The following is a 20,415-nucleotide window of genomic DNA, read 5'->3' as shown; positions in this document are numbered from 1 at the left end:
TTCAACCTTCTGGTCACATAATGGGAAAGATGTAAGCTGTTGGCTGCAAGGTTAGTGTGGCTCAGTGGAACTCACTGCTGTGCAACGACGTCCAAACTGACTTCAGACTGACCTTGCACCTCGGCCTCCTAGTAAAGGGTCAGCTCCAACTCAGACTTGACAGAGTGGCTTCTCTTCTCCACTGGCAGGCCACAAAAGCAGGACCTTTCCATTTTACTGACCTGTTCCCAATATTTGGCAGACAGAGCAAAGAAAGGGGGCAAGACCTTGCAAAGAATTCAATTGGCTGGAAAGGGCCAGTATTTATCCTGTGAATGGGAGGGAACCAGGTCAAACCAAAGCAAAGCTTTGTTCAAAGTACAAACACATTTTCAATATGGACAGTGTGAACCTTACCAGTCTTTCTATTTCTTCCAAAGCCTTCAAGTCAGGAAGAGCAGGGACTGATAGCAACTTGTCAAACCGTTAAGTCTTTTTTTTTTAAATAACACATCTTATTGATCTTTAAATGAAGGTTTAATCGCAGAAAAGATATAATGCAGCAACAATTCAACAAAGGCGCATCTCTCCCACCACCACAGTAAGGCCCCCTCTTGACCCAAATCTAAGTTTTTTGGTGACTATCTTCTCATTGCTAAGCAAAGATCAGCACAAAACAAAGGGGGTAAGGCGACCTCAGTAACTGAGATAGGTATGGAGGGCACAAGGAGCCGAATTAAAGAGAATTCCTCAGGGGTAAAACCGAAATTGCTCTTGCACCTTGTCCCCAAGACACCCTGGTATTGCAAAAGGGGACTTTATAAAACAAATACCAAGTCAGAGCAATCACAAAGGGGTGTTCCCCCATTTGCATCAGGTTGCGGTCCATGCAAAGAAGGGAAACCTGGTCTTCGCTTCCACATTATATTGCAGACGTGGGTGCAAAGACAAGGAAGGCACAGTGTCTGTGCATCACATTAGCTGCATGCAATCTGTGCACCATATAGGTGGCATGCAGTTAGTGCACCCCCTTTCAAGCCAGAAGACCCCGAATGCCCGAAAAATTGTCAAATTAATACATTGGCAATTTGAAGTTAAAACATTAGCCGTCAATACTAAACTTTTCATACAACAGTTAACAAATACATATTATTCCATTATGCTTGAAAAAATAACGAAATTAAACAATAAATTTACATGAAATATGTACAATAATTATTTAAAAGGACTGTATTATATTTAACTAGGCAAAACCAAACCTAGAAACTTCACTCATACAACACAAATACTGCTACTCCGACATGTTGAAAACCACCCTTAGCCTTTTCAAGATTCTAGCATATAGTGTATTAGATATCCAGCTTTGCTCGAGTATTGGTAGTCGTGGCGAATGGGCATTAGCAAGATGTCTGATCCCTGTCACCCCTAGGAAGGGGGCACAGGAATATAATGGACGACCCAGTCATCCCACCATAGGCTGGAACAATAACGTACTGAACCCATCTTCCGGAGATGCCTTTAGGTCACACCTGCAAGGAGCACAGTGTATTTCTTGTGTAGCTGGGAGCACCTAGTTAATTGTGCACCGTGGCGTAAACAGGAGATAATACGCCTGGTATGAAATTCGGACACAGATATATAATTTTGCAACCCAAAATAGAACCAGGCGTATCGCAGCATCAAGATCAAGGGAGTAGCTTATAGACGGTCATGTCCACAGGGCAATTCAAGATGAACATTCACTGCGTCCGCAGGAGGACTTTTGACTGTCCTAGCTATTTTAGAGTCACAACACACGTGCATCATGCTTAACACATTGCATCTAATACAATTAAAGTCTAGATAAAATAGGAACTGCACAAAGGGGGTCTGCACACTTTTTGTACTGGATGACATAACGCCGTCCACCCGAAAATGTTTTCTCCTAGAATATCCTGTTTCTGTAAAGTATAATCAGCTGCCATCAACTGCTGGTCTTCTTAAAGACTACTAAAAGGGGATAACAGCCACTTGCTACTATAGGAAAGCTTTGAATGCAGTTGTGAGAAACGAAGAGTCAGAATCCCTTTCAGAGGCCCACAGGCAACGAGGAGCTACTGAGCCCAACTGTGGGGGATAAGGCTTTTAATTCCTGATGTCCCAGGCCCGATTTACTTTGGAACTTGAGCAACTAGGCCAAGTACCACTTGAGTAACTCGACTCTCAATGGTGGCATGGGTCAATCAATCCATTGCTTCTCGAGGGGTAGGTAGATACTGTCACACAGGCTTACAATTCAAAGTTCAATACAGGCTCACAACTCAAAGTACATTCAATAGCAGCAATAAATGACTGCCCAATCAAATACTCTCTTTTATAACAAGTAGTATTTATATATGAACACAAAATGAAATAAAGCATACACAAATAATAAACAAAGAGCCCTAAACTCAGGGTGCAAGTGTTTAATAGGCAGGTCCCTAAATCACACTTCCCTGTTGGTAGTGGTTATTACCCATTCAATATAGGTGACATTCAGGTTAAGCTCCGCTGCAAGTCTGAGTCCAAGGAGTCCCTCTCTGACTCTCTTAGAAAAGTTACAAGTGTACCAACGCCAAAGTATTATCTGGCAGACAAGTTCTCCCAAGGCCTTTCGGCCCTTTGATCAGTCTTACCCATATCAACAGGGATTGCATAAGCAGAGTCTCCAAGAACATCTCACTCACGGGCATGGAGGATGCAGCAGCTGCATTTGGTAACCCCCATAGCTCTGCAGAGGTAGTGGCTAAACCTCATTGGCACTCTTCTGATGCAACGTTAACTTTCCTTTGATCATTTCCACAGGTGGGGTTGGGGTGGGGGTGGGGTGAGTGGCGATTTAACACTTCTGGTTCCAGTCCTCAGTCAGGGCTCGGCCGTGGACGGGTCACCATGATCCTTGTCCTTTTGCAATGGCCTGATCATCACAACAGCATGATCACCTTCACAGTGACCTTCTCCAGCATACGGGATCACTGACTTGCACACTGCACATTGGTAGCAGCCTGATCGGATGGCAGTACCCTCCTCACACCTCACTACAGGGATCTACTTGCCAGGATCCCCCACTGGACCTCGCTCGCTCCAACACTCTCCTCTTCCCCACAGGGCACACTGGTCTTGGCAAGGAGGCAGGTACTTGTGTGCCAGACTCCAGGAGCAGACGGTCTTAGATTTTCCTGTGGTGATGTCCCCTCACCAAGCTGGGAGATAGGCAGTCCTTAGCCACAGCCCTGGTCACAGTCAGAAGTTTCTCCTCATCGCTCAGCCCAACTGGCTGCTTGACAATTGACCATTCTGGTGGCCTCAAGCTCCCCTTATTGCAATCCATTTCCAGACACCATTTGTGTTTTAGGGTCTGAGTCTTTAAAGTTTGTGTTTGGGGGCTGCTTCCTTTTGAAGTGCCCCCTCATCTGCCAAGCCCTTCCTCCAGAAAGCAGACTGTCATAGCACCAAAGACTCCAAAGATGTCAGCACCAGAAAACAGGCCTTAGGAGCGACTAGAGGTTCACATCTGGATGTCAGCCACAGTGATATGTGTATCAAAAGGTTACCCAAGGGCCTCAGACCTCCTCTTTATGATTCTCTTATCAGCCTTATCTCCTTCCTGGGATGTGCCTAGGTCCTTTTCCCAAAACCTTTCCCTGGGTCAAAGAGCACTCTTTGAAGTGCATCAATCCACAAATTGATCTAGGGGGATTCCACTCCCTCCTGCACTACATACTAAAATAATGTATGGCAGGGGTGAATTAAGCACAAAGCAGCAAAACTTTATATGAGTGAGCCTGTATGCCTCACTCCAGTGACACAGGTTAAAAGGGCTTGTTCACTTCCTCTGATCACTGTTTAACAAGATCGCAATTCGTGTGACAGGTCTATGTAACAGCACACATGCATCATCCTTGTTCGCCATGACAATAAAAGTCAGCACTAGGGCTCCTGACATCATTGCAGTTGGGGCACTCAGGGTGGGGGTAGACATTAGTAACCATGCAGGGGACTTTTACATCCAACACAAAGTTAGCAAAAACCATGAAGCTCCTCTAATGAACTCAAAAGGTCGTCAAGATCACTGGTGAAAACACAGGGAACTGGCCAGAAAAAGTGAAATGAGGTTAGAGGCATGGCCTCCAATCGCATTAAATCAGATTCATTTTATAACTGAAGACCAAGACATGCATGGTTTAAAAAAAATAAAATAATAACAACAGAATAGAGCTGTTCAATGTAGACCCGGGAGAGGGCCACCATTCCATGTACATTTTTTTTTATTCTTAAATACACTTACGTAAATAAAATCTTAAAAGGAAGCCATTTAAACAACGTAGTTATCCTGTACATAGAGCATGGATCGGTCTTCCTGGACCTGCACTGGAACCCTCAACAACAGAAGGTGTCACTCCGCACCTGGACCTTTGCAGAAGTGCTACAGACTCATCTATGTGCCTGGCCATGTGGCCAGGCGTAATCACAACACACACACTGTGCAGACCGCTGAAAAGTTAAAAGAATTAATAACATTCATCACCGCCATAATCCAGCTTGCAATAGGCCAATCTCCCTGCTCGATACATCAGCTAAACTAGCGGGGAGAATAATTTGAAACAGACTCCAAATATGGGCTGAAGGAAACGACATCTTATCTCCAGTGCAGTACGGCTTCCGCACAGGATTAGGTACAGTGGAACAGGGCCTGAATTTAAGCATTCTAGTGGGGGAAGTATACAAAGATCAGAGAGGGTAATTTGTACCTGGCCTTCATAGATTTATCCTCAGCATTTGACTGGGTTTTACATGAGAAGCTATGGGACATTTTAACAAGCATGAGGGTCGAATCAACAATAGTTCATTTTATACAGGACTTGTACACAGGGTGTAGAGCAAGAGTAAGGTATGGGACGAGAGGGGAATGTACCAGGCCTTTTGACATACATAGAGGGGTGCGCCAAGGCTGCGTTCTTGCTCCACTCTTGTTTTCATTATATATAAACAACTTAGAATGTGAACTGACAAGCAAATGTAAAGACCTTCCCCAAATAGGTAATCGTGCTGGCCCGCACTCCTTTACGCAGATGATGCAGTACTTATGGCTAGGACACCGTTAGCCCTTCAAAAACTCCTAACCACTTGTATAATCTTCATGACAGATTTGGGACTTACAGTCAACTGTTCAAAAACTTTTATAATGAACTGTGGCAGGAAACTGGGTAAGACCTATAATACTACTATCCATGAGGACAAGGTGGAGATAGCTCGTACTTTCTCATATTTGGGTATAATGTTTGATAAACAATGTACTTGGGCACTCTATGTGAAAACAAAAAAAGATCAGATCATTAAAACAACGGCGGCCTTGAAGATTTTTTCTAAATGGCTGGGGGGGGATTACCCCGCCGAATTTGGTAAAGATCTATAAAGCTAAGTGCATCTCGGCTGCAATGTATGGAGCAGGTCTTTGGGGGGTATACCAATTGTAATTCGATTCAGACAGTGGAGAATGATTTCCTCAGATACTTGCTAATGGTACCAAATAGCACATCATCATACATTAGCGATGCGGAATTAAGGGTCCCCTTTGTACTTGATTTGATAAAGATACAGCCACTATTACTATGGCACAAATTGTGGACCTCCGAGCATACTGGACTAAACAAGGCCATTCTATCGGATTGTATGAGGCTAAAACACTTGCCTAGAGTTCCCTGGTTGAGATACATCATGACCTTTTTCGGAAATATGGGTTGCAAAGACTATTACTTAAACCCACAATTACTGGAAAAAATAACCAGGAGAGAACTGAGGGCCTTGACATTGAAGCACCTGGAAGAACAGAGATGGGAAGCTGAATCCAAAAAAACGAGTGTTATGTCTAATCAACTAATCTTGTCTACGGATGCTGTGCAGCCTTATTTAGCAAGCGTGACAAACCCTTGACATCGATTTGTCCTTACAAGATTACGGTTAGAAACTTTCCATCGTTTAGTAACCTTTCCGACCATGAATGACTGGAGTACAACCCTAAGAGCATGCCCCTGTGATGCGAAAGCAGCCCAATCTACGATACACGTGGTCCTCTTTTGTAAATTTTATGATAAACAAAGAAAATGTCTTTTATTGCCTTTTTTAAGATCTACTAATTTGCGTCATTGTCGTGATGTGTATTTTAGTCTACAGATTTTATCCTCTATTGAAATGTGCGGAATTTTGGCAACTTTTTTATGTATAGTACTGACTGTAAGGAAGTCTATGGGCGCATTGGCCTAATTTTATTGGAATGTCTGGAATTATTGGCAAATTCCTTACTTTTTAGAATTAACTGTAAGGAAACTCATGGGTGCATTGGCTTAAATTTATTAAGGTTTTAAATATTTGTATAAATTAAGGATGTGCACTATTATGTTTTCTTTTTATTACTTATTCTATTATTTTTATATATTTATCGTGTATATATATATATATATATATATATATATATATGTAGATGTGTTACTATTTGATACTTTTATGACTTGCTGAAAGTCGAATAAAGTCTGTTTGATGATGATGATGATGATGAATAACATTCATCAAAGGATACAAGCGCAGGACACAATGTCTATGAAATAATATCTTCATCAAACACAGTCAAACCATATTTAGAACTACTAAAAATGGAAAAGAGTTGAAATATTTATTAAAAAGGAAATTATAGCGCAGAGTCAAGATACCCTGGGCTGGGTGGGGTTCACTACAGAGGGAACAGGGAGAGAAGAAAAAAATCAACATAATGATGGAGCAACAAGGAGAACAAGCATTTGGAATGCAATGGGCTCGTGTCTCGAGTTAGAGCTATTAGCATTCTAAATTCCTAACTGGACTTTTCTTGCCACATATATTGAAAATGAAAAGTAAAACTGATGACATAACCGAGCCGATTCAAAGCGCCAAGGCCACCATGCCATGAAGGAGAGACAAAGGGAAAAATAATTTTGCTCACAATCGAACGTATTAGCAAACATGCAATTATCCATGTAACAGGATCGATGGCCAAGGTGTTAACAAAACTGCCCCAAGGAGGGACAAATGTAAATTATTTACCAATGGTAATAAAGGATTTTTGAAAGAGAAGCCCATGAACGAGTAATAGTGATGGGCATTGTTAAAAGCCCACAGATAGATTACAACAGGCCAGAGCGCTTGGGCACTCGACCTAAAAAGGTAAAGCCCTCAACACTGCTGGGAGTAAACCAAAGGCAAGAACGAGATCACACAGAGAATGAGAAACAGGTAGAATGAGAGTAAGGAGCATCAAAAACATGGATGCAAAGCAAGTAAAGGGATGAAGCATGAAAACAGGGTGGGTGAGAGTGAAATCAACATGTTGCAAAGCAGAACATTATAAGAAGAGGTAATGGTCGGAAGGCCCCAAGCATGGATGCGTGAATCTAGGATATGGGGGTCAATATCGATAGATATTAGGAATTAGGTGCTGGAAAGGAGCACAAGTGGTACATGCAGACAGCAATAAATGGAAACGGGAAATTCGACAAAGAGTGAAAAGGCAGGAAGTAAATTGACAGTGTAGGGAATAAGGTAATAGATTTCCCCAATCTCGAGTTTTTTTAAATATCTTAAGTTGGTAGGTGCCTCATTACAAGCACAAACATTGCAGGCAGCTACTAAGTCAAATGCCCAAACATTGCTTCTCCAATCACAGGATCGCAGTTGCCCTTCGCGCCCTCACGCAGTGGGCTCACCCAGGCATGTGGGGCGCACTTTTTATGCTAAGATTCTTTCTTGGTATACCTGGGCAATACTAGTACAGCGGAATCAAACAGTCATTATCAGACCCACAGCCTGTATCGCGAAGAAATTAAGCTATAATATCTACTAAGGGTTGCTATATGCCATTCCATTCAGAGGCAAGAAAAATGAAAGCACCTTCATAAAACTAAGTATAGCACAAAAACACATACAAAAGGTTAACCTAAACGTTACAAATCCCTCCTATTTGGCACATCAATATATGAGGTATATTTCTTTTTTAAGTGAGTGAAGTGTGGTAATGCAGGATGGTACATTTCCTATTATTTGCTGAATATGTATATTAGTTTGTCTTTCTGATGCGCGCGATTATCCACAAGAAACACATTTTGATAATATGCCCTCAGAGCCAAGTGGCTTTATGGGTGCTGCAAAACGCGGTGCGATACAAACAAGTAAACTGAGTTTATTTGGTACATTTAAAAAAAATGCATGCTTGTACTTCAGACTCAATTTTTATTCATTATCAAGTGATGCGTGTTTGGTACAAAATGAAAAATCACTGTAAGCCATGGCTTGCTCGTTGGCTCTGGTCTTTGCAGCTTCTTGGGAATCTACAAACTGTAGATGTGAGACCACAAGACTTTGGTGGACATAAAACATACATCAGCCTTCTGTGTACGACTTTATAGACGAAAATCTTGCTGTCAATTTATTTTTTCTTACCTACTTTCACTATTTTTTTATTTCAATTATTCGTTTCTTAAGTAAAACCTTGAGCCATATGTACATATGACCATACCCGAATTAGGTTTACTTTTCAGAAACGTATAGCTTGCTTAGTTCAAATGTGGGCTTCGCACCAGTCACGCCAACCTACTTACGGCAGGTAGGTGGAAACCACACATTTAGAAAATGTAAGCCAGCACTTAAAACTGTGAAAATAATGGTCTTTATATTCCTCGCTGTTTCTGAAAACTGGAAGGAGAGTGATCTAAGCACACCTAAGTAGAAGCTATGTGTGGAGAAACATAGCAAACACTGCTGTAGTTTGGCTAATTTCTCAGGTCACTCGGGTTCACTCTAAATCCCTGGGTGTCTTTACAATTCCGAATACGGAAGGGATGTGGCACATTTGACCTGGATACAATCTGTGGAATCAAATGAGCAAATGTTTGAATGCTCAAGAGAGAACAGGCACAAGGGGCTTAGTGCTCCAGTGGAAAAACGTTTAGCAGTGAAACGGTTAACCCATGGTTTGCTGGCCCAGCTGGACGGTTTCACTGAGTCAGCACTGAGATTGGCTTTGGTGAACTAGATTTGTGGTAATATCAGCACATCTTTTGAATGGGAGATGGTTTGATGCAGGGCTTAATTAGTCAGTAAAAAGAGGGGTTTTTACCTAAACGAACACAGGATTACCATTTCATGGGTATGGATCTATATTTTCTCAAATGGGATGTCTGGCTTTTTTAAAGGCGTTCTTTTAGTGGTCTTTCGTGTTCCACTAGATGAACAAAAAACGGGTGTATCTTGTTATAAGCAAGTGCCATAGCCAGCAAACTGTATGGGCTTTAGGTATTCTGTGCCAGTTGCTTTGCTGGGAACATTTAGAGCCTCGTGATGATCTGTGTATATCGTTTACGTCCTCGTAATCAATAGGAACTTCAAATTGATGGCATCTTATTCAAGCTAACACATGGTTATTTCGATGGTTTTGAACGGCACCCACAAAGCTCAATTTGCCATTCAGCGCGGTTTGCTCTGGAAAAAAAAGTTTGGAGATTACAATAATCAGCACGTTGGCTTGCCCACAAAGCCTCCCGAGGTAAAGGAGCACTATACCTAGAAATTATACGCAGGCAATACAAACAAAACAGATACTGTGCCCCGCTCCAACACCAAGGATCTTCATACTGCCTTAGAATAAGAAAGTCAAAGGAAGCTCCACTTTATCGGTGCAAAGCTCTGGAATTCAGTTTAAGTCAAAGAGCATTTCAAAGTTCAAAAGGGAAGGGAAACGCTGGTTGTTCCCAAAAACAATAACATCCAAAGCAGACCTTGGGATAGAATCTGGAACGATAATCTCTCCTATCAGTATTAATACATTCCAGAGTAATAAAACAGTCCCGACCAGCACACAAAGCCAAGAAGACAAACATGGACACCTTACTTAAACGGGGGGGGGGGGGGGGGGGGGGACTCTGGCCAACATAGCCTCTAAACGACATTGACATATAAATCTGATACAATAATTACGCTATCCCAACAATAAGATATTACTTTGTGACACAATTATACAATAATCACCGCCTCTTTGCGCCTGAAGATGCGGGATTGTGATGGCGGACTCTAGCCATAGCCCTCCCACACATCACAGACAGCATAAACAATGTCTGCTCCACCTCTAGTGTGCAAATAAGGGGAACATGGTTACCTGTGACACAAAGGGTAGCAAAAGGCATGGAGCACGCAAAGCTTAGGTTAGGCAGGAGCATAACAAAGGCCCACATGTTGGCGTACAAAACAAAAGGTAGCAAGAAGAATGCCAAAGAATGCTGAAGAGGGCGAACGTCAAGGCTGGTAGCACGCTGCTGGGTGACAATGCAGCAATCACGGCGAAGGGCAGTAAAGCTATGACAGAGCCAAAGAGCAGCAAGGAACAGAACAAACATAAGTAGATATACTAAAAAAATAAATAAAAAAAAGTAATGCAGTTATGAAAGACTTTTCAGGAAACCAGGAGAGCAGGACAAGAACATAGATGGGTAAACACAGGCAGGGCTGTGACAAGTAAAGCACACAGGCAAAGCATGGACAGCTGGAGAGAAAAAAAGTGGGGAAACGCAGAACTGAGCAAAGGATACAACCTCAAAAAATAGCAAGGGGTGCATTTATGTAGGAATCAATCTAAGAGGGGAAATACAGGGAGAGGGCTATGGGAAACGAGTGGGTACGTCAAGTTTTCAACTCAAGGAGCAGTATTTTTTTTTTTTTTAACCAAATAGGATTTTCCAAATTACCGTATTTGTTTTTTCTTACGTCGAGCACTGAGATTCCATACAATTCAAAATGCCCTGTCCTTTTTAAAACCAGTTGTAAACTGTGTTGGCCCTGAAATGGCAGTGTACTCAAAAACTGTAATAAGCTGTGCTGTTCTCAAGAATGCCTCCTCCCTCCCACTGACATAGCCCAGTACAACTCACTCCCATATCGAAATGCTTTATACTGGGAGATAGGTTACTGATTTACATCGGGAGTTTCATAAAAAGCCTCCTTCCCCATGGTGAAATGATATCCCACAATTCTCCTTTCTCAAGCTATGAGAAGACTTACCACGCCTTCCATTTCATTTTTGTAAATAGGTTAACCAAGGGAGAGCTTAACATTTTGCTGCGAGGCACTGATAAGCATGCACAGCAGACATTCCTTGGACCTGATGGTTACGGTGTCCCAAGTACGTTCCCTTTAGGTTCTGGCGATGAGGCACTATAGTAATCCTTCTGTCGCACTGCAAATGCAACACGAGAACCATCATGTATTTTTAATGCATTTACTTTGCTGACAGACACTTGGAACCCTGTTCTAGAACACTGCCCTTATCCCATTTGCGCAATTACAGGTGAATCATAACTTATCGATGGGCCACTTTCTGGCTTACAACACATAATGGCTGAAATGCTACGTCTCTGGCACATCACAGACACTGAACCAGATACACATCCTCTAATACGCGCAATCCACATCATGGGAAACAGGCGTAGAATGATCACATGGTTCTCACGAGCCCTAGCTGACACCCCTCTAGACCCACTGCAGTCCACCGACAAGTATGTGAAAACAATATTGTCATGCTCTAATGCAGACAGAATGGGATAGGGCCCTTGTGCACCCACACAAAATCACCTGCAATGCAAAATTTCGATATACGCAGCACAACATACTGCACAGGGCGTACTCACACAGCGCATTTACAAAAGATATGTGGAACCATCTCAAACTGTCCTTGTTGTGGCAATCATAACGCTGATATGGCCCATCTGTTTTGAAGTTGCCCAGAAGCGATGACATTTCGGCAAGCAATCACTGCTAAATATTATAAGGCACGAGGTTCCATGGAAAACTGTATCCTGAGAACATTCAAGCGCAAGAAATCAGGACGCACTACCAAACGCTTTCTGGACTTGCCTTTATTGGTGGTCCGCAGGACCACTGCAATGCACTGAAAAACTAGTAAACTACTGGGCCTTACTCAGTGGCGTGCAGCTACACTCAAGTAGAGAAAGGCTGAATCAGAGGTTTTCCGGTGGGAAGTAGCTTGAGGCTTGTGCAGGGTCCCTATAGCAATGCGGTGGGACCTCTCTTAAAGGAGTTGCAAGCGCTTTTGGATGAACAACCTTTGACGAAACCTTGGCAGCCACTGAGCTCATATACATTTGTAAACGCACCTCAAACGTGCCCCATTTTCTTTATCAGTGTATCTGCCTTTAAAAGAGAATACCGGTAATTGTGTAGTGTATGCTTGTCGTCTCGTTTCCCCACTGGGAGTACTGATGAAACAAGCATTTGCAATGCAGTGGGTCTCACGTTTACTCGAGTTAAAGCTATTAGCGTTATAAATTCCTAACCGGACTTTTCTTGCCACAGAAACTGAAAATGAAAAGTAAAACAGTTTCACATAAGCGAGCTGACGGCCGCCATGAGCTTGAAGCAGACACAACAAAAGGAAACAGAAGTTCGCTCGCAGTGAAATTTATCGACAAAAGCATAATTAACCATGTAACTGGAAAAAGTGCATATATCCATGTAACAGGGTCGAAGTCATGCAAAGCGCTCTATTAATGTCCAGCGAGATTGCGCTGCCTTCGATATAGAGAGGAAAAAAATAGTGCAGAACCCATACGGAAAACATGGAGCCTCAAATGTTTTCAGTAGTTGGCTGGTGCACTCGAGGCAGGCTAAACACCGGAAAAGGCATGACGTAACATGCCTTTCACTAATTAATTCAAGCTAATTTAATAAGGCAAGCCCACAAACCAACCTTACTGATGGGCTTGACATGGGCGTGGTTAAATGCTCACAGAAAGATTACAGCGGGGACAGAGCGCTTTGCGCTCGACCCCAACAATAATAGGATTTACCCATACAGGCCGACTCTCCTAGTTACTATGTCATAAATAGTATTTGACATGCCTGTTATGACCCGGGGTTGAAGTTGTTTTAACACATTATACACCAAAGTGATGTTTAGAACCAATGCTAAATGCATTGTAATGTTTCTGCTTCTACATGTTCAGACCCTCCTATTATTTCAGGACAGTTGATACAATATTTGTATGTGTTTATACCCGATACACGTTTGTACAAATATGCAAAAACTAATAAAAACTGGTTAAAGTACTTGGGACAACAGTCTTGTGGTTCAGGGATTTGTAAAACAACAGGTTTCACCCATCTACAACTGTAGGGACTCAAGCTGTGCTCTACAGGCAGCTCACAGATTTCTGAGAAAGATGTATTAATTCAGTAAGCTATCTACAATGAACCACTTTAAATTCCTTAATTCTAGCTATTCAAATGTTGTGCAGGGAAAAAAACAAGAACATTATTTTTAGTGTGCCTTAAACAATTTTTCAGTACAACCCCACGTTAACAGATTAAAGTCCCCCCAGGCCTTCTCACACACGTTGTACTGCAAATCCAAAATATTGCTTTTTTTGCATTTGGTGATTTGCATATTGATTAAAATAAAAGGATTTCTTCACAAAATAACTTCAAGAAATTAACTGACGTTATTTTCAAAATTGACACAACTTACACAGTTTGTGAAATAGTAAACATTTCCCAAATTCATACAATTTCCACTGTTGAAGAAACATTTTTCACTCCGGAATTATCTTACAAAAATGTTGTGTAAGAGAATGCACACAATAAGGCTTTCACCCCTCCCGTCAATAGTTTTTCTCCTGCATACCTACTCTTCACTTGAAGTTTTCCCTCACTACTTATTTTTGTTATGGAAGAGAAACATTCTAAGCTTCATAGACCTTTACAGTGAATTCACGTCATCCTATTAGCTCTGGTCGAAGCCCCGATAAACCAAGCAAGAGGACAAAAAATATCACGGATTTCAAGTCTTTACCATTACTGTTGAAGGCAGTTCACCCTCTTTGGAGTCTTCCACACTAGTGTCAACCAACATACACAACATTCCTTAATATAGAATCCAGAAAATGGAAGCCAGAACTCTCTGCAGCCTCAAATAGTCTGCGAATATAACCTATACACCGAGCTGAATTAGAGCTCGTAATAGCAGGTAGGGCTCACTAGAATTCATTTTTGGGGATTGCAACATATTTTTCCTCATTAGATTTGGACCCAAAACAAGATAGAGGAAACCACAAAAGAGGGAAAGGATGAGGAAGGTTAACACTGGAAAACAGCGACATAGAAAGAAAACAGGGATGAAAAAGAACATGAACGTGTGAGATAAAGAGGAAGGGACTCACTGATGGAGGATGTAAAAGGCATGTGGTGAAATCAATAATATGCAGCCTTAATATTCTGCACCCGAACATCCAATACTGCCAGCCGCAATATTTAGTTTTTATCAAAAGTCTGGACCCTCACACTCATTATTTTACAAATTAACCAGTACCCCTACCTTCTCTACACTTACTCTTTGTGTGAGAAATAATCCACATTAAAACTATATGTCCTCTTCACATACCATCCCTCATAGTGCCCTCAACTATCACATCAAGATCAGATAATTTTCCCATCTGACACAAATATACCTAACAGTTGGCCTACCAGATGTAAACACCGTTCGCTCAATCATGTTTAAAGGTTTGGTAGCGATCACTTCGTCTACAAGGCTAACCCTTCTGCCTGTATACTGCGATGTATTTCCTGCAAAAACACTGACGGTCTTTAAAATATTTGTGGTGTATGATAAAAAAAAAACAGGTCACTAGAAATGCAATTAGCATAAAAAACCCGATAGATTCCCAAAAGAGAGATCTTTTTCCTCTTTACTGCTATTTGAGCTTCTGGATTGCAGTGATGAGCTTTTGTCTGCAAGTACCCTGTCAACTGGTCATTCCATGTATTGCAGGCTTTGCCCTAAAAAGACAACACTCCTGGTCCATCAACTTGTCCCATTCTAACATCATCAGATCCTCTTGCCCTCTGCTTACCGCAATGTGCCTCTGTTGCACTAAAGAACACAGATGGCAGGGGCCCGATACACAAAAATCCCAGATAGGTATCGTTGGGGCTGTACACCAAGAGCATCACCACGTGGCATCATGAAGGAAAAAAAAGGAGGCGGAAAAAGTATATTTAAGAAAGCGTCGATTTGGAGGCAGAGAAACAGTAATAATGGAAAGAGGATAGGTCTACCCTAAATGATTAAGAAAAAAAAAGGATCACACCGGAATACATCAAACAATTCTGCTGCATCACAAATTACATGAGATGTGTAGACCATTAATGGTTTACACACAAAAAAAGTGTATGTTGACCATTTTGGGGGTGAAATGAGACCTACACAGCTTTACTTAGACATGGAACATCTACCACCCTAGTCTGGAATGTAACCAGCTAAAAACCCATCTGTCTTGACTTTGGCAAGTAAGGAAAATAACTGGTTGAATGCTCCCATTTAACCATTCGACATCTTCTCCCTTTCTACGATGTCCAACTTTTCTGTTTCTCTTCCTGTCTCTACCACTGTTCACACATCCAGTTTCCCTCCGGTCTTAATTTTCTTTCCGTCTCTGGAAAAAAACAACAGATATTCTTCTGAGTACCAAACTAGACTATCCTGTGACCACTGAGAACATGTTATACATTTATTACCCTCAGTGATTGACCTAATGAATACTGCAATCACTCTCTCTGCCAAGGCAAGGTTCTGTCCAGGTGGAAAACGGCTATAGCTGTCCCCCTTCCTGAAGAAACTCTCATTTTGGCCCAAAGGAACAAAGTATTGGTCTTATGTTCACTAAACGCGACATTTCTAAAAATCGTAAAAACAGAACCCTCCCCTACACTGGCGATTGGCGTAGCGATATGAACGCTTGTGCGTTGGCAGAGAAAACAATTTATAGGACATGAGGGTGTCCCCAAAAAGCACAAAAAATTCTGGAGGTCATGGATCGGAATAAAAGGTTCAAATGAGTAACACTGAAGGTAATGTCTGATTGTTCAAACAAGTAGCATATAAACAATGTTTATGTATGGCTGGGGCTTAGGATATCCATTGTCATTTGGGATTTGTATCCTTTTTTTTGTAATTATAGGAGAAGGATATTCTGTCCCACTGAATGCACATGCCATGAATATAGAGTTTTCAAAACTAAGAAGATACTCGAAAAACAGTAGTCATGCTTTTTGCCATCATAGATGATCTCAGGCTGCTCACAGGTCAAGAGGGCACAGCCGCTCTTTATCCTACATGACCTGTCAACTGACTTGAATACCATCTTCCACTTTATGCTGCTAGAGCAGATGTCTCCATTCAGTCAATCGTGAGCTACCAGTAGCTCCCACACCCCTTCAGAATAGCTCACAGCCTGGAGTTCACAGTTAAATAAAACACAGGTTCACATTTCTTTCATTTTAAAGTTAAGGGAAGGCTGTGTATATTTTACATTATTTTCACCAGATAGTAAGGCCAGATAAGGAACAGCAGGGAGTCAGATTTATGACCCAGGGCAAAGAGGTGGTAGAATTGAAGCACTAAGGTATTTAACTGTTAAATATGTATTATAAGAGTCCTTGTCAGCTCAGTATTGGAAGTAATCAGAAAATGATGTTTATCAATGCTTTTAAATCGGAGAAAATGAAAATGAAAAGTTACCTTATAATTAAAGTTAACTTTTCATTTTAATTTTCTCAAATTATTATTCAAAGTGCTGCATTTTCAAACAGCAGGCCTCTTGCTCCCAGTGGCCAGGACACCACTGTGCAATATTTATAACTGGAAAATTAAAATTATTTTTAAACAGGAGAAATTTAAAGTGCAGAAAAATGTTCCACATTATGAAAATTTTTGCACTTTACATTTCTTCCATTTAAAAACATGGTTGTACGTTTGTGCTATACTTGTAACCGTACCATGTATGGCGAAAGGTATGCCCTGTGCCAGAGAAAAAGTTGGAGAACCCATGTGCTACACCATCTTCTACCATCTTCTTCTCAGACAATCATTTCAAATGGATCTCCGATTATATCTGTGCATGATCTCAATAAGTTCCAATCACCACTTTTTCTTCCACTTTCAATGAAGACTCCACAGGAGGGCTTCTCGCTCTGTCCAACTCTCTTCAAATTGTATGTTCCCCTGCTGGCTCATATCATCTGACCCTTTGGGCCCTCTCTTCTTTCCTATACACGTGGCAGATTATGTTTTTCGTCAATGATCCATCCTCTTCCAACATCATAAATTTCCATCTTTGTTTAGTCTAAATGGTCTCTTGGATGACCCTAATCCCTCTAAATATCAATATTGGCAAAACAGAAATCTTGCTTTGTTAATCTTGCCCCCCTCAAGACCCCTTGATATGGTACTCCCCTGCACTTGGCACCACTCCCAGTCCAGTTGAATAAAGTCCATGATCTTGTTTCGGGGTTTGATGATGCTCTCTTTCGTCTCATCGCTATGTTGCTATCACATTTGTCTTCCGAAAAAAAATCTCTTTTGGTCTTCTTGACATCTTGTCATAAAGACAGTCATCATTTCCAGTCTGGGCTACTATAATATCCTCATAGCTCCAGCATGCATTTGGTTCACGGCCATGTGCGCCTGGTCCACGAGGCTATCCCCATGTTTCCTCAAGTCAAAATCTCCAAAATCACTTGCTACTTTCAGTTTTGATATCTTAGCTCTGCCTCCCTTCGACTCCTGGTCATTCCAAAGGTTAGATGCTCCAGGTTGAAAAGGTTGTTCCTTCTCCTACCAACCAAATTCTGCAACTCACTTGCTTTAATAGCTTTATCTGAATGGCAATCACCTGGCTTTCCCAAAAGAGCTCAAACTCACCTTGTCTCCTTTATGTACTTTTACCCTCTTCCACCATACTTTCCCCCGTAGTGCCAGAATACCCTGCTAGGAGGCAGTTTGTGCTCTATAAATGCGACAAATTTTTTCACCTTGACACTTGGTACAATATCTGATATCGGAGATTAACCTGCACACTCCAACTCTTCTAGAAAGAACTAAGAACTTCTCTCCTAAAACCACCCTGACGTCGCCCCTCATCAACTACCCCAAAAAAACACACACCTTATCCCAAAACCATGCCCCTTCTCTTCTCTATACCACAGTTGTTTGTCCTGCTCTTTAGTCACCTACTACGCCTGACCTAGACACTATACCCAAATTTGGTATTCATTCATCTACGTTTTTTAACTCTCGTGGCCTGTAAAGCGCACTACTGCTTCCCCCGAGACTAGTTTCAAGATCCAGTAAAATAAAGTGAAACAAGATGAAGAATACATGCTTACTTTCAAAGAGTCACCAGAAAACGTTTATTAGAACAGAGAGGAAAAAAGTGAACTATACTTCATAACTAAATGTAACATGACCGGTTAAACGATTTCCCTCAGACAGGATGAAGCAAGATTAAGTATAAATATGCAGACCCAAAAGGATAGTCATTTAATGTCCTGTCCATGTGCTCTGCAAACAAATTAAGTTCTTTAACCCCTTCGCTGCCAGGGCTTTTCCCCTCAGGTGCTGAACCTTTTTTTGGCTATATGGGGCAGTTCGCGTTTAGGCCCTCATAACTTTTTGTCCACATAAACTACCCATGCCAAATTTGCGTCCTTTTTTTCTAGCCTCCTAGGGATTCTAGAGGTACCCAGTGTTTGTGGGTTCCTCTGGAGGAGACCAAAAAATTAGGCAAAATACAGCTAAAAATGTAGTTTTTTTTTTTTTTTTTTTTAAATGGGAAAAAGGGGCTGCAGAAGAAAGCATGTGGTTTTTACCTGAAAATGGCAACAACAAAGGATTTGCAGTGCTAAAAAAATCAACATTTCCCAAGCTTTCAGGAACAGGCAGACTTGAAGCAGAAAACCAAATTTTTCAACACAATTTTGGCATTTTACTGGGACATACCCCATTTTTACTATTTGTTGTGCTTTCAGCATCCTTCCAGTTAGTGACAGAAATGGTTGTGAAACCAATGCTGGATCCCGGCAGCTAAACGTTTCTGAAAAGTAAACAAAATTCTGAATTCAGTTAGGGGTCATTTGTGTAGATCCTTCAAGGGTTTCCTACAGAAAGTTACATCTAAAATAAAAACAAAATGAAATTGAGGTAAAAAAAAAAAAACAACAAAAAAATAAATAAAAAGAGCCATTTCTGTCCATGTTTTCTTCTATAATTTTTCCAGCTATGGAATCCATATTTTCCAAAGCAATACACTGTTACGTCTGCTAGACTATTCTGGTTGCGGAGATATATAGGGCTTGTAGGTTCATCAAGAACCCTAGGCACCCAGAGCCAATAAAGGTGCTGCACCTTGAAATGGGGTTTCATTGTATTCTGGGTATACAGCAATTCATTTGGTAAAATATAAAGAGAGAAAAATAGGTATCAAGGAAACCTTTGTATTTCCAAAATGGACACAAGATAGGGTGTTAAGAAGCAGTGGTTATTTTCACATCTCTGAATTCCGGGGTGCCCATACTGGCATGTGAATTACACAGCATTCCTCAAATAGATGTTTTTCTTTACATACTGTCTTACATTTGGAATGGAAAAATGTAGAGAAAGACAAGGGGCTATAACACTTGTTCTTCTATTCTGTGTTCCCCCAAGTCTTCCAATAAAAATGGTACCTCACTTGTGTGGGTAGACCTAATACCCGCGTCAGGAAACGCAACATGGAACATCACATTTTTACATGTCGAAATTGAGGTGGAACCAAAGTGGGTCCAGAAGGGCTGTTTGAGAAAAAAAACTTTTAGGCTGACAAGTGGGGCAGAATTTTTATCAGTATAGATGTGACAATGCTTTGTGGTAGGAATTCTGTGGATTCCTGCAGATTCTGGAAGGTTCCATAAGAAAAATGTAGGGAAAAAGTCAGAGTTCAAGCAAAGTTGGAGGTTTGCTGGGCATTTTGGGTAAGAAAATGGTGCATGTGAAGCACACCACCCTGGATTCACCCAGATGTTTCGTTTTCAGACATGTCTAAGTCTCGTAAATTGTTCTACATGGCAGCGTCCCAAAGCCCAAAACGTGCAGCCCACACATTCCAAGTGGGACGATTTTGAGTGTTAGACAAGCTCTCATGGGCCAAATGTAGAACCAAAACCCAAAATATTCAAACGTCTTCTTGCTTGCCATTGGGATAAGATATTTTAGTGTGCATGTGGAGAGCTGAAAGACTGTTACCCCCTTTACTTGGGGTGGGAGCATAACCATGCTCATACTGGTTGATAGCCACCACCCCCCTTTTTATTTTTACTCTCTGGCATCTAGTAGGCTTTCTGCCCCCCAGGGGAGTGGATCGGGGGTAACTGCCCCATCTGCCCACTGGTGGGCAGAACAACGTTGTCACCATTTATTTGGGGTGGGGGACAAACTCTTCCCTGGTGTCTGGTGGGCTTTCGCCTTACAAAAATAGGGTGATCTGCCCCCAAGGGGGGGGGGGGGGGGGGCAA

General features: G+C 41.6%; 1 protein-coding gene across 6 annotated transcripts in view; it reads right to left on the bottom strand.

Moving 5' to 3' along the window:
• Positions 1 to 20,415, bottom strand: part of EPB41 (erythrocyte membrane protein band 4.1) — a 698,787-nt gene that overhangs the window by 629,989 nt on the left and 48,383 nt on the right. The window contains exon 2 of one of the 6 annotated variants that reach the window (XM_069224159.1): positions 18,866 to 18,959. The exons of the other annotated variants lie outside the window; for them this stretch is intronic. The gene's annotated coding sequence lies outside the window, so the exon portion shown is untranslated. The remainder of the gene's footprint in view (positions 1 to 18,865; positions 18,960 to 20,415) is intronic. 6 annotated transcript variants of the gene reach the window in all.

Source organism: Pleurodeles waltl, chromosome 3_1, assembly GCF_031143425.1.
Source record: "Pleurodeles waltl isolate 20211129_DDA chromosome 3_1, aPleWal1.hap1.20221129, whole genome shotgun sequence".
Classification (NCBI taxonomy): Eukaryota; Metazoa; Chordata; class Amphibia; order Caudata; family Salamandridae; genus Pleurodeles; species Pleurodeles waltl.
Note: the sequence above shows the minus strand (reverse complement) of the source record. Positions and strands in the feature narration are given on the sequence as shown.